This window comes from Nicotiana tomentosiformis, chromosome 2 (genome assembly GCF_000390325.3).
Source record: "Nicotiana tomentosiformis chromosome 2, ASM39032v3, whole genome shotgun sequence".
Lineage (NCBI taxonomy): Eukaryota > Viridiplantae > Streptophyta > Magnoliopsida > Solanales > Solanaceae > Nicotiana > Nicotiana tomentosiformis.
Window position 1 is genome coordinate 53,730,247 of NC_090813.1, and position 14,894 is coordinate 53,745,140.

Consider the following 14,894-nt stretch of genomic DNA (forward strand, 5'->3'; position numbering starts at 1 on the left):
TCTTGAGTCCGCCACTGGTTATGTCTTAGTAGAGTCATTATTATATAGCGAGTTGTATACAGTATTATGATGATGTGGAGGCCTCGTCCAAATTCTCAACGATGAGAAGAAATGTTGAGTAATAAAAGTACTAATATTAACTCCCCTTATAATGAGATCTAGCCAAAAAAAAAAAAATGTTAGACAACACCTGTGCTCAAAAGAATAAGCGTATTAAAAATAATAATTTTGTTAGGCAAATTGAGAAATCAGAATACTGCTAACGATGGATGGGCGATTGATTTCTCATATTAATTAACAATTAGTTGTTGGAGTTAATAAAAAAAAATTATTGATACAAAGAATCTTCATCTAGTCACGAAAATTTTAATCAACATTCTATTAAATATTATATTGATTGAAGATCTCTACCTAAATCTAAGCACATTGTCGTAAGATCATGAAGCTTGACGGTATAAATAATAAAGTTCAAAGTCCGAAAAATAATAATAAAGTCCAAAGTACATAATGATCTTAATATCGTATACCAGGTCGTTTTTTGTTTATTATATCACAGTCGATGTTGAACTAACTCAATAAATGCCAAAAGTAGGGAGGATTTTTGTATTTTAAAAAACAAGGTTAGTCTTAGGCAATAAATTTGGGATTCGTATATATCAGTAGTAAAGAAAAGTAGCCTAAAAAGTATGTCGAAACTAAAAATGAAAGCCAGTTATTTTAAACAAATAATTGAGAAGTAAACTGACGCGATTTTTATTTCTTTTATTTCCATTTGACTTGTCTTATAATGTGTTTCGTCCTTCTTCTTCTTTTTTTTTTTTTTTTTTTTTGCACAAAACAAGTTACTTCGAAATTCGAATTAACAAATGATAATTATCGTGAAATGGTAAAAGAAATTATATTTCATGTTTTTTAACCAAATTGAGTAAAATACCCCATTTGATATCAATAAGTATTAGAATTTTGTTATAAAATAAAGACTATAAAAGAAATAAACTGAAAACAAGTATAGAGGGAGATTGATATTTTATTCAACTTTCAAAGTTATGTTCATAATGAACTGAAAACTCCTCTATTTATAAAAGAAATGAAGCATATGCGAGGCTTTTCTTTAGCAGCTTGTAAGCTGTCTGCATGAGCTGCTTGCAACTTGTCTGTTTAATAAGAAACTGCTGCAAATCATTTCATTAAGCTGCTTGTAACCTGTTTGCATCAGCTGCTTGTAGATAAGTTTCAATAGAGTACTAAATGGATAATCTTCTTCAGGAAGGTTATCTATAGCGGAGTAATGAATAAACATCTACAAATATAATATTTTCATAACAAATTTCTATTTATTGATGTATTGATATTTTAGAATACCTTTCTCTGGTAAAAAAGTTCGGGGAGTTATTGTTCAATTTTTTTGATAGTAAACTGTATTTGCAAAATAATTCCGGAGAAGATAAAATAACATATAAACAGAAATGTAAAAGAAACGCCCACTGAATTCACAGTGTTTTCTTAAGGAATTTAATCCCCTCCTAATACCCAAGGTTGTGGATTATTTTCTCCCAGGATAGAACGAATTACACACTGGTGTAGCGGTACTTCAAACTCCAGTGTTTCAGCGAATACAAAGATTGGTAGCAAATCACACTTACTGTTGCTTTTTTTTTTGTAGTTAAAACAATGCAGAAGAAAGGAGGAGAACTCAGAAATTCGTATGGAAAATCTGAGAGAATAGACTGGTATTTATAGTCAATGTTGAGCTCAAACTGAAGAGGTGCAACTCTTCAGAATGGGTTGTTTGTGTAAAACGGCCATAACGTAAATGGCTTTTACAAAAAGCGAAGGGCATATAATGTTCCGGTGGATTTAAAAACGGATATTTAATAACATTTCTGTTAATATTTACTATTAACAAATAAATTTGGTCCAAGAAATTAATCAATCAATCGATCATTTGACCAAAGCCGAAGTCGAGCGAGCGACGACGGCGCGAGACTTGCCTTCTTCTTAACTCTTTAAAAGTTAGGAGAAGAGCAATTGTATATATATCCATAAAAAATCTTTCCTTTTCTAATATATGTCCCTTTGCCAAGAAGCGAAACTCAAATATTTTCAATTTCTCTTCATTTCTCATTCTCCCTTTTTAAGCTACATTTAAGCTTAAAACCCCAACATTTTTTTATCCAACTAGACGTCTTCAATTTTTTTTCATGGATAATTATGTATTCGAGAACAGCGATGCCTCAGTTCATGCAACAAATACAGAATTAGTTGTCAATAATTCTTCAGTACAACACGTTGTTTTCTAAAACTAATTCTTGCAACAAATACAGAATTAGTTCTTTCAGACAAATCCAAATACACAAATTATTTTACAAATATTACAGAAGAAAAATAAACTTAAGACACTAGTACAATTTTACTTTCAGAATTCAGTTATGGAGCAAATTTTAGATGGAATGACTCCTCGTTGGCAGTTATAGCAGCAGACGTATATATGAGCTTATAGTGGAAGAGAACACGTGATGACCACGTGCTGGTAGAAAAGCAAAACAGATCTGCCTCAGATGTCAGATTGTAGCATGTGATTAATGACATCGAAAATCAGGTCTTTTTCTGTCCTGTACTCTCACAAACCACATATTAACATGTAAGGACAGAAAAGGAAAAAAAGGGAGAAAAATATCACTTTCTACTTTTAGGAAGTAGAAGAAGAGAAAAATATAGTACAAACATATTTATGAAGAAGTTACATGCAAAAAAATATATAGAGTAATGTATGTGCACCATTTGATGCTTTCTTTATTTTACTTTTGAATTTGTTTGGTCCAATAGGCTAGAGTATAAATATATTTTTGAAGAAGCTGGATGCAAAAAAAGTATATAGAGTAATGTATATGTACCGTTTGATGCTTTCTCTGTTTTACTTTTAAATTCTTGTGGTTCAATAGGCTATAGTACAAACATATTTCTGAAGAAGTTCGATGCAAAAAAAGTATATACAGTAATGTATATGCACCGTTTGATGTTTTCACTGTTTTACTTTTAAATTCTTGTGGTTCAATAGGCTATAGTACAAACATATTTTTGAAGAAGCTGGATGCAAAAAAAAGTATATAGACTAATGTATATGCACCGTTTGATGCTTTCTCTGTTTTACTTTTGAATTCTTGTGGTTCAATAGGCTATAGTACAAACATATTTCTGAAGAAGTTCGATGCAAAAAAAATATATAGAGTAATGTATATATGCACCGTTTAATGTTTTCACTATTTTACTTTTAAATTCTTGTGGTTCAATAGGCGATAGTACAAACATATTTCTGAAGAAGCTGAATGCAAAAAAAGTATATAGAGTAACGTATATGCACCATTTCATGCTTTCTCTGTTTTACTTTTAAATTCTTGTGGTTCAATAGGCTTTTGCAAGCATTTGCATACGCATGCAGTGAGTTCTATAAATGTATATATTTATTACGTTAAAACTTGTTATTCACCAAATTATATCACGTAAAAATACTTTACACGAGGAAATAGAAACCGCTTAGGCTCAATATGATTTGAAATAATAGAGAAATTAATTAATAGTATGATCATTACCACTCCCTCATTTTAATTTATGCGACGGTGTTTAACTGATCACGAAATTTAATAGATTTATTTTTGAAACTTGTGGTCTAAAATAAGACATAAATATTTGTGTCACTATAAATTATCTTATTAAGGATAAAATGATAAATTTAAATGTAAATTATTTCTAAATAAAAAATATAATATTCGTTTGTCGAGACAGATTAAAAAAGAAAGTATGTCATATAAATTGAAACAGAATATGTAATACTTTTCATAAAACATTTGTTTTCACTTAGGTACGTTTAGTACAAAAAGAATATCCGAAGTATCTAGCGTGTCATATAAGATGTATATGAGTGCTAATATGATGTTGAGATGAGTTGAAAAAATGAGCAAGCAAAATTTGATTTGGTCTTCAATTACACGTTTGCTTTATATACCAACAAAAGAATCTATATTTAAAAGACAATGAATTAAATACACACAAGCGTGACTTTATTCTAAAGACTGGACGAACGGATCCTGGGACGTTATTTGGTTAAACTAATCACATTAGTAGTACGGATCCAGAAGTAAACATGATTTCTATTCTTAATTCTTAATGAATAAGTACCTTTTAGTTGAGTCTTTGTTAGCTAGCTAGAGAGTTAGTAGAATGATTTTAAAATTAGTAGCCTTATTTATTTATTTATTTATTATGAATACCTTATTTGATTGTGATTAGCACAAAGCTTTTAAGGTTGACCTTGAAGCAATAAGTGGAATACAATACATTATACGTACCTTTTGGTTGCTATATACTTCTTCCTCCGCTCACCTTTAGTTGTCTACTTTTGATTTTGTACTCCCTTTAATAAAAAATAAATAAAATATGTATTTTACAATTTTACCAATAATAATGATAGCATTTTCAAAAGTCGTGCGAAATGATTTGGAGAATGAGTAATTACTGATAAGGATAAAATATGAATTTTTTTTTATCTTTCTCTTGATTTAGTATCTTTGACAAATAAAAGTGAAAATATATTTTTTGTATAGTGGACAACTAAAAGTGAACGGAATGAACAATTTATACTAGTAGTATTACTTAATATACCGACATAATTTTGGGAATCAAATATAAGGTCATCTCCAATGCTGCCTTCATTTGCCACTAGAGGCGTCAATGGATATTTATAAACCGACTAAACCGATCGAACCATACCGAACCGATTTTTAGGTTTCTTTTAATAAAACCGTAGGTTTTTATATAAATCTATAAATGTACCGATAATTAGGGTAGGTTTTTTATTTTGTAAAAATAAACCAAAAACGTACCGAACTATACCGAATAAATTTACTTGTATATATTAAGTTTAAAAATAGTAAGGCAATAAATATTTTTTTGAGCATTGGAATTATAAAAATGGTTAAAAGCCAAACGAGTAATTAAACTCAAAATCCTAATTCCCAAAACTATTATGCTACTCCTATTGAAGCTAAATAACTTTTAGCATATTCGCTAGCAAGACACAAGGTATTCTAGTGATTATGAGTAGCAAACTAGAATGTATTGAATATGTTCCCTTTCGTATGATTTAAATTTATCTTTTTGAATATTTAATCTTCCATATATTTTATTCTTGAATTCCAACTTGGTTAATATCCTTTTGTTCGTATGATTTATATTTTCTTTGTCTTTGCGTAGTTTCTTTTATGCTGATGTAAAATAGTTGATGGATCTGATACTTTGGCCATTTTTCATATTTTTTTAATTAATCACCCTTTAAACAGTAAAAATGTCTAGAGAGTTTTGCGAAATCTTATAAAAGTACGTATGTTATTGTATTCTACTTCTACTAGTGATTTTTACCTGACATTTAAAAAAAATACCGAAAATTAACCGAATCGTACCGATACCTAAGAGAAATCGATATGAATGGGACGGTTTCGGAAAGTCTAATTTTGGTTATACATACTAAAATAATCAAAAAATTGGTATGGTACAAATTCTATAAAATAATCGGCCGAACCGAACCATTGACAACCATATTTGCCATGATGCAACCAGATTTTGGAAAAATTTGACTCCAATGCTGCTGCAAAATGGAGGATGAATAGTGTCATTCCAAATTTGGAGTGACACTATTCATCTCCTCCATTACTATCCATATTACTTTATTATTATATTTATTATTTAACTCTTTTAATTTATCTCTTTATATATACCTAATTATATTTATTATATTTTTATAATATTAATTTTACATCTTAACTTTGGCGTATAATTTTGATAAATTAATTTTTCGTGCATTTATTATTTTAATGTAAAATTGTAAATTAATTTTATTATAAGTTATAATTGTACAAAAAATATATAATCATCTTAAAAAATAAATGGTGCAAATATAAAATATTAGATCTTGCTAATAAAAATAAAAAAAATAAAATTTAAATAAAAAATAATAATATAATATTGAAGAGAGAGAAGAATATAAAATAAAATATTCTTTTTTGGAGTAAAGAAATTGAGTAATGGTTGGAGTAACGTTACTCTATTTCGAAGTTTACTCCATTTTGGATGAGAAAATGGAGGCAAGGGTTGGAGATGGTGGGTATCTCCCACCCTTGCACCATTTATTTACACCAAAATGGTATAAATTAACTCCAACTCATTACACTATTTTTTATACCAAAAAAGAGTATTTCCTTTATATTTCTCTCTCTCTTCTATATTATATCATTTTCTTAAAACAAATCCTTTTTTTTTATTTTACATATTTATCCAATATAATTCATATTTCTTTCTTATATAACCATTTAATATAAAATTATTTTATACCATAAATTTTTAAATAATATAAATTATAAGCAAATATTATATATTATCTATCTATATTATATTAAAATCACGATGTTCCTTAGCGAAATGTCATTTGCCTTTTTTACCCCTTAAAATAGATTTTACAATGGACGGAAAAGACATTTACTTATTTTCTTAATATTAGAACATTGAAATTAATTAATTTAAATCTAAATAAAACCTAATTAGGTTAGAAAACGAATCTATAAAAAACCTAATTGTAATGACCCAACCGGTCATTTTGACTTTTAGAACCCCATTTCCCTAAATAAAACTCCCCATATGTGCTTTTATAAAATTATGACTTGCGGGGATGATTGGTTAGGTATTTGGAAGTGTTAGTGTTGAAATCGGAATACTTGGTTCCTTAAGTTGGCCTTAAAATGCTAAATTTGACTTCGGTTAACATTTTGAGAAAACGATACCGGAATAGAATTTTGATGATTCCAATAGCTCCGTATGGTAATTTTGGACTTAGGAGCGTATTCAGAATTTTATTTGGAAATCCGTAGTTAAATTAGGCTTGAAATGGCTAAAATACGAATTTAAGTTGGAAGTTTGACCGGGGAGTTGACTTTCTGATATCGGGGTCGGAATCCAGTTCCAAAATTTTTTATAGCTCCGTTATGTCATTTACGACTTGCGTGCAAAATTTGAGGTCAATCAGACTTGATTTGATAGGTTCCAGCGTCGTTTGTAGAAATTAAAAGTTTCAAAGTTCATTAGGCTTGAATCTATGTGCGATTCGTGTTTTTAGTGTTGTTGGATGTGATTTGAAGACTCGACTAAGTTCGTATGATTTTTTAGGACTTGATGATATATTTGGTTGAGGTCCCGAGGGGCTAGGGAGTATTTCGGATGGTATTCGAAGTATTTTCCTTCATTTTGGCACTGCTGGTAGCTGCTGATTTCTAGAATTTTAAACTTTCTTCGCGATCGCGTGACATTGTTTGAGATCGCGTAAGGTTAATTGAGGGCTGCTGAGTTTTGTGCTTCGCGATTGTGTGAAGCGGGATGCGATCGCGTAGCTTTGATATTTTGTGACTCGCGAACGCGTAAAGAAGGTCGCGTTCGCGTAGAGTAACAGAGTAGAAGTGGAGGTCACACATTTTCTCTATGCGATCGTGTGAAGAGGGATGCGATCACGTGGGGATATCCGCGATCACGTAGAGTTATTTTTGGGCAATAAAAACTTGTGCTTCGCGATCGCGTGCCTTTAGCCGCGATCGCATAGAAGAAAAAGCCTGGGCAGAATGTTTAAGTTCTGAAAATGGGACTTCATCCCATTTTCTATTTTTAACGATTTGAAACTCGGATTGAGGCAATTTTTGGGAGATTTTCTGAAAAAATATCAGGGTAAGTGTTCTTAACTCAATCTTGGTTAGATTACCCGAATCCATCACTGTTTTTAACAATTAATTGGTGATTTAAGTTGAAAAAATTTGAAAACCCTCTTGGATAGATTTGAGGATTTGAGGGTCGAATTGTTATCAGAATTTAGTCATTTTGGTATGGTTAGACTCGTGATTTAATGGGCGTTCATATTTCGTAACTTTTACCAGATTCTAAGACCAATGTTTGAGTTAGTTTCGGATTTTTGTTGAAAAATATAGTATTTTCTTATGGAATTAATTCTATAATTTTTGTTGACTGTATCAAATTAATTATGACTAGATTCGAGTCGATTGGAGTCGGAAAATCGAGAAAAAAGCATACTACTTAGTTAAATTGGAGCAAGTCGAGGTAAGTGACTTGTCTAACTTTGTGTGGGGGAAATATCCCCTAGAATTGGTATTAAAGTGATAAATTAAAATATGTTGAAAGTCACGTACACGAGGTGACGAGTGTGTACACAGGCTAAATGTGAAAGATTATGTCTTTAAATTGTGTAGATCGATGTTGCTTATTAATTTTACCTTGTTATATTCTTTATCATTGATTTAAATGTTTATACTTTAAATTTGCTTGACCTTTTCCTGCTAATTGTTTTACATGTTTAGTTGAAACTTATTTTTTTTATTCTGTGCATTATTTGAAGGGTGATTTTCTTTAAATTAAATATTATTACTATGAATTATTTGACATTTTATATTTGGTATTGAAGCAACGTATTAAAATTTTGAAATATTATTTTGTTGAGTTCTTTATTCCCGAATATTTTGTGAGATTTTCGTACTCATTGTGATAGAGCCGTGAGCTCTTTATTGTGGAAAAATATTATTGTTGAATTATTTTGGCATGATCTGTGAGCTCTTTATTATGAAAATATATTGTTGATTTATTTTGGCAAATTAAAATATTTGGGCACTTGAGGTATAAATTGTGATATTGATACGCATGCGGTGGTATAAGGTCTGGGTATTGAAACGCATGCGGTGAGATAAGGGTGGCTTGATACGCGTGGCTAGCAGGGGAAACTACTAGAAGTCATGCGGTGTGATAAGGATGACTAAAACACAGGATGCTATTTCGGAAAAAATATTTTCTTTAAAATAAATTGTGAAGGCACCCGCGGTGGTATAAGAAAATGAGATATTGTAAATTTATTTATGATTTGGGACTACGAGGCGGTACCTCGGGAGTGCCCTTGTTGATATTGATTTATGGCCGCAGTTGCCTTTGATTATTGTTGTAATTTTTCTTAAGGTTGAAAAGAATTCTATTTTGTTTTCGCGAGGTATTAATTATCATTATTTGGTATAATTAAATGGTGACATACTACTTGGCTCATTTTTATTGTCATTTTATCTTATTATATTATTAAACATTTTACCATGCCATTTTTGTTTTTTCAGTAGGGCGTGACCTGACCTCGTCACTACTCTACCGAGGTTAGGCTTGGTACTTACTGGGTACCGCTGTGGTGTACTCATACTACGCTTCTGCACATCTTTTTGTGCAGATCCAGGTACATCTTACCAGCCCAGACTTCAGTGAGTTACCCGTGTATGGAGACTTCGAGGTATATCTGCCAGCGTCCGCAGACTTCGGAGTTTACTTACAACAACAGCTACCAGTCGAGCATTCAGATAGCTCCGTATGAGGCCTTGTATAGTAGGCGGTGCCGGTCTCCAGTGGGTTGGTTCGAACCGGGCGAGGCTAGGCTATTGGGTATAGACTTGGTTCAGGATGCCTTGGAAAAGGTTAAATTGATTCAGGATCGACTTGGTGCAGGCCAATCTAGACAGAAGAGTTATGCAGATTGGAAGGTTTGTGATGTTGCATTCATGGTTGGTGAGCGGGTCCTGCTCCGGGTTTGCCTATGAAGGGTGTGATGAGATTCGGGAAGAAGGGCAAGATGAGCCCTAGGTATATTGGGCCTTTTGAGATTCTTGAGAGAGTTGGAGAGGTGGCTTACAGACTTGCACTACCACCTAGTCTTTCTGCAGTTCACCCGGTATTCCATGTTTCTATGCTTCGAAAATATCACGGCGATCTGTTTTATGTGTTAGACTTCAATTCGGTTCAGTTGGACAAGGATCTATCTTATGTTGAGGAACCAGTGGCTATTTTAGATAGGCAGGTTCGAAAACTGAGGTCAAAGAACATTGCTTCCGTGAAGGTTTAGTGGAGGGACCATCCGGTCGAGGAGGTGACTTGGTAGATCGAGCATGATATGCGCAGCTGTTATCCTCATCTTTTCACCACTCCAAGTATAATTCTAAACCCGTTTGAGGACGAACGTTTGTTTAAGAGGTGGAGAATGTAATGATCCAACTTGTCATTTTGACTTTTAGAACCCCGTTCCCCTAAATAAAACTTTTCGTATGTGCTTTTATAAAATTATAACTTGCGGGGATGGTTGGTTCGGGATTTGGAAGTGTTCGGGTTGAACTCGGAACACTTGGTTCCTTAAGTTGGCCTTAAAATGCTAAGTTTGATTTTAGTCAACATTTTGAGAAAACGACAACGGAATAGAATTTTGATGATTCCAACAGCTCTGTATGGTGATTTTGGACTTAGGAGCGTGTTCGGAATTTTATTTGGAAGTTCGTAGTTAAATTAGGCTTGAAATGGCTAAAACAGGAATTTAAGTTGGAAGTTTGACCGGGGAGTTGACTTTTTGATATCGGGGTCGGAATCCAGTTTCGAAAATTTTCATAGCTCCGTTATGTTATTTACGACTTGCATGCAAAATTTGAGGTCAATCGAACTTGATTTGATATGTTCCGGCGTCGTTTGTAGAAATTGAAAGTTTCAAAGTTCATTAGGCTTGAATCTATATGTGATTTGTATTTTTAGTGTTGTTGGATGTGATTTGAAGACTCGACTAAGATCGTATGATCTTTAAGGACTTGTTGGTATATTTGGGTTGAGGTCCCGAGGGGCTCGGGAGTATTTCAGATGGTATTCAGAGTAATTTCCTTCATTTTGGCACTGCGGGTAGGTGATGATTTCTGGTATTTTAAACCTTCTTCGCGATCATGTGGCATTGTTTGCGATCGCATAAGGTTAATTAAGGGCTGCTTAGTTTTGTGCTTCGCGTTCGCGTGAAGAGGGCTGCGATCACGTAGAGCTGGGAACTCTGTTCTTTGCGATCGCGTAGGGATATCCACGATCGCGTAGAGTTATTTTTGGGCAATAAAAACTTGTGCTTCGCGATCGCGTGCCTTTGGCTGCGATCGCATAGAAGAAAAAGCCTGAGCAGAATGTTTAAGTTCTGACTACGTCCCATTTTCTATTTTTAATGATTTGAAGCTCGGATTGAGGCGATTTTTGGGAGATTTCCGGAGAAAATATCGGGGGTAAGTGTTCTTAACTCAATCATGGTTAGATTACCCGAATCCATCATTGTTTTTAACAATTAATTGGTGATTTAAGTTGAAAAAATGTGAAAACTCTCTTGGATAGATTTGAGGATTTGAGGGTCGAATTGTTATCGGAATTTAGTCATTTTTGTATGGTTAGACTTGTGGTTGAATGAGCGTTCATATTTCGTAACTTTCGCCGAATTCCGAGACCAATTTTTGAGTTAATTTCAGATTTTTATTGAAAAATGTAGTATTTTCTTATGAAATTGATTCTATAATTTTTGTTGACTGTATCGAATTAATTATGACTAGATTTGAGTCGATCGGAGTTGGAAAATCGAGGAAAAAGTACTTAGTTAAGTTGGAACAAGTCGAGGTAAGTGACTTGTCTAACCTTGTGTGGGAAAAATTTCCCCTAGGATTGGTATTTGAGTGATAAATTGAAATGTGTTGAAAGTCACGTACACGAGGTGATGAGTGTGTACACGGGCTAAATGTGAAAGATTATATCTTTAAATTGTGTAGATCGATGTTGCATATTAATTAAATAATTTTACCTTGTTATATTCTTCATCATTGATTTAAATGTTTATACTTTAAATTTGCTTGACCTTTTCCTGCTAATTGTTTTACCTGTTTAGTTGAAACTTGGTTTCTTTTATTATGTGCATTATTTGAAGGGTGATTTTCTTTAAATTAAATATTATTAATATGAATTATTTGACATTTTAAATTTGGTATTGAAGCAACGTATTAAAATTTTAAAATATTATTTTATTGAGTTATTTATTCCCGAATATTTTGTGAAATTTTCGTACTCATTGTGATGGAGCCGTGAGCTCTTTATTGTGGAAAAATATTATTGTTGAATTATTTTGGCATGTTCCGTGAGCTCTTTATAATGAAAAAATATTGTTGTTGATTTATTTTGGCAAATTGAAATATTTGGGCACTTGAGGTGTAAATTATGATATTGATCCGCATGCGGTGGTATAAGGTCTGGGTATTGAAACACATGCGGTGAGATAAGGGTGACTTGATATGCGTGGCTAGTAGGGGAAACTACTAGAAGTCATGCGGTGTGATAAGGATGGCTAAAACGCAGGATACTATTTCGAGAAAAATATTTTCTTTAAAATAAATTGTGAAGGCACCCGCGGTGGTATAAGAAAATGAGATATTGTGAATTTATTTATAATTTGGGACTACGAAGTGGTACCTCGGGAGTGCCCTTATTGATATTGATTTATGGCCGCAGTTGCCTTTGATTATTGTTGTAATTTTTCTTAAGGTTGAAAAGAATTCAGTTTTGTTTCCGCGAGGTATTAATTGCCATTATTTGGTGTAACTAAATGGTGACATACTACTCGACTAATTTCCATTGTCATTTTATTTTATTATATTGTTAAATATTTTACCATGCCATTATTTTTTTTTTAGTAGGGCCTGACCTGACCTCGTCACTACTCTACCGAGGTTAGGCTTGACACTTACTGAGTACCGCTGTGGTGTACTCATACTACGCTTCTGCACATCTTTTTGTGCAGATCTAGGTATATCTTACCAGCTCAGACTTCAGTGAGTTACCTGTGTACGGAGACTTCGAGGTATATCTGCCAGCGTCCATAGACTCCGGTGTCCCCTTCTATCATTATCATGTTGCTTGCTTTATTTTCTTTAAACCTTGATATATAGAGACATTGAGGATAAATTCTTAGAAGCTTGTGACTTATTTCTACCGGGTTTTGGGAGTTGTAATTATTTGATTTGTAGTTTATTTATTTCAGATATCTATTATTATTCTGCATTGATAGGCTTACCTAGTATTAGAGACTATGTGACATCACGACCTCCTACGGAGGGAATTTGGGGTCGTGACAAGTTGGTATCAGAGCTATAGGTTCATAGGTGTTATGAGTCACAAACATGTTTAGTAGAGTCTTGCGGATCGGTACGGAGACGTCTGTACTTATCTTTAGGTGGTTATGGAACTGTTAGGAAAAACATTCACTTCTTTGATTCCTTATCGTGCGTAATTGTTGACTTCAAAGTTCTAAACTATTATCTTTCTATTCTCTCACAGATGGTGAGGACATGCACAACTGGATCCGATGATCAGACACTTGCGCCCCTTGTTGGAGCCGCAAGAGGCTGGGGTAGGGGCAGCGGCCGAGGAAGACCACGCGGTGCAGCCAGAGCACCTACACGAGCTGCTGCACCAGAGCCACCAGTAACTCCAGTTGGAGAGCATACACCTGAGACGCTTGTTACTACTTCTGCACTTCAGGAGACTCTTGCCCAGTTTTTGAGCATGTTTGGCACTCTAGCTTAGGCAGGGTTAATTCCACTTGCTCCTGCCACATCTCATGCTAGGGGAGGAGCACAGACTCCCGCCGCCCGTACTCCAGAGCCACGGACCCAAGTTGACCATGCCCTAGAGGTTATACCAGTGTAACCAGTTGCCCCAGTTCGGCCTGAGATTAGGACAACAATTTCAGAGGGGGAGCAGCTCAGGCTCGAGAGGTACAAAAATTACCACCCTTCCACTTTCAGCGGTTTAGCTTCAGAGGATGCTCAGGGTTTTCAGGAGGAATGTCACCGTATCCTTTGTACTATGGGTATTGTGGATTCCAGTGGAGTTTCTTTCACGACATTCCAGTTTAGAGGAGCATCCTACCAGTGGTGACAGGCATATGAGTTGGATAGTCCCGCTGAGGCATCTTCACTCACTTGGACTCAATTTTTAGATATGTTCTTAAGGGAGTATGTTCCTCAGAGTCTTAGAGATACATGGCGCGCAGAGTTTGAGCAGCTACGCCAAGGTTCTATGACCATGTCAGAGTATGCGGTCCGATTTAGTGAGTTGGCTAGGCATGCACCAGCCTTAGTTGCTACTGTTCGAGAGCGGGTTCACAGATTTATTGAGGGTCTCCACCCTAGTATCAGATTCAGTATGGCCCGAGAGCTAGAGATGGATATCACATACCAACATGTGGTGTCAATTACTAGGAGATTGGAAGGTATGCGGACTCAGGAGAGGGAAGAGAGGGAAGCTAAGAGACCCCGAGATTCTGGCACATATAAAAATTCTCGTGCCCCAGTTGCAGCCCGTCATGGTAGAGGTTATGTGAGACATCCTATTCATTTAGCACTCCCAGCTTCCAATGGTATTCCGGCTACTCCCAGACCTCAGGTTCCATATTATGCACCGCCAGTGTCTACTGAACCTCATGTACGGGGTGCTTTCAGCAGGCAGTCTAGTCGATCAGGCCCGAGCCAGTCCCAACAGCCACGTTTTTCGAGGGCTTATTTTGAGTGTGGTGACACTCGTCATATCATGAGAGATTGCCCCAGATTTAGGAGGGGTGCACCTCCATAGATTTCTCAGGTCCCACCTATTCCACAGGGCCCTCAGGCTTCTCATGCCATGATTAATGCACCAGTTTCCACTCCACTTGCATATCCAGCTAGAGGTGGAGGTCAGACATGTAGAGGTCGCCCTAGAAGGGGAGGCCAAGCCGGATATTATGCCCTTCTTGCTAGGACAGAGGATGTTGCATCCGATTATGTTATCACATGTATTATTCTGGTCTGTCATAGAGATGCATCGGTCTTATTTGATCCATGCTCCACTTATTCTTATGTGTCATCTTATTTTGCCCCTTATTTGGGCGTATCCCGTGATTTCTTGAGTTCTTCTATTTATGTATCTACACCCGTGGGTGAATATATTATTGT